This window comes from Capsaspora owczarzaki, assembly GCF_000151315.2.
Source record: "Capsaspora owczarzaki ATCC 30864 unplaced genomic scaffold supercont2.5, whole genome shotgun sequence".
Classification (NCBI taxonomy): Eukaryota; class Filasterea; order Ministeriida; family Capsasporidae; genus Capsaspora; species Capsaspora owczarzaki.
The window spans coordinates 1,490,535-1,491,406 of NW_011887296.1; positions in this window are offsets into that span (position 1 = coordinate 1,490,535).

Below are 872 nucleotides of genomic sequence, written 5' to 3' on the forward strand. Positions count from 1 at the left end.
AGACAACAAACAATACAAAGACATCAACGCCGAGTCTTCTTAGCAAAGAACGACCCAGTCGGGACCGCAGAGCCTGCGGGTCCTGACACTCTACCCCCTCGGAGAAGAGTGTGAAGGGCCCACCGGTGTGGACCCAGGACGCGACGTCGGCAACGCCGATGCCGACTTGACAAGTGGACTTGCTGCGGGACTTGCAGCAGCTGTGGGCGGGGTTGCCACGGAACGCGCAGCAACTGCAGATGGGGTTGCCACTGAACGCGTAGCAACGGGTGTCGCACTAGCTTGAGGTGGAGCTTGGCCAGCTGGAGCAGCGGGCGTGCGACTAGCCGTGGGTTGGACAGGATTCGGCTGGACCGACGGCGATCCATTCGTGAAACGGATATCGAATTCCTCTCGCGTAGGCTGTGGCAGAGAAGGTTCGGCCAGATGGAATAAACGAACGGCCCTGGGGAAGCGAGCCCACACGTCTTTGGCCGGCTCCCAGGTGTCTTCACGAGCAGTGGTGCCTACCCTTCGGATGCGATAGTACATAATCTCGCTGTGACGAGTCGAGTCAATCACCGCCTCGACTCGATGTCGAACTGTTCCGTCCCAGTCCTTGACAGGAGGCAGGACTCGCCGAATCCGACCTTCAACGTCATCAGCGACAAACAATTCCAAGACAGATACATGGAAGGTGCGGGACTTGCTGGATGCTTCACCTAGATCCAGCTCAAAGGCACGCTCATTGATCTGCTTCACGACCTTGAAGGGACCATCGCGTACGTACGCCAACTTGGCATACGGTTGTTCAGCCGTCTGACTGCGACGCAGAACTGTGACTAGACTGCCCACCGTGATCGGAGGTGCTGCCTTGTGGTGTCGATCATAGA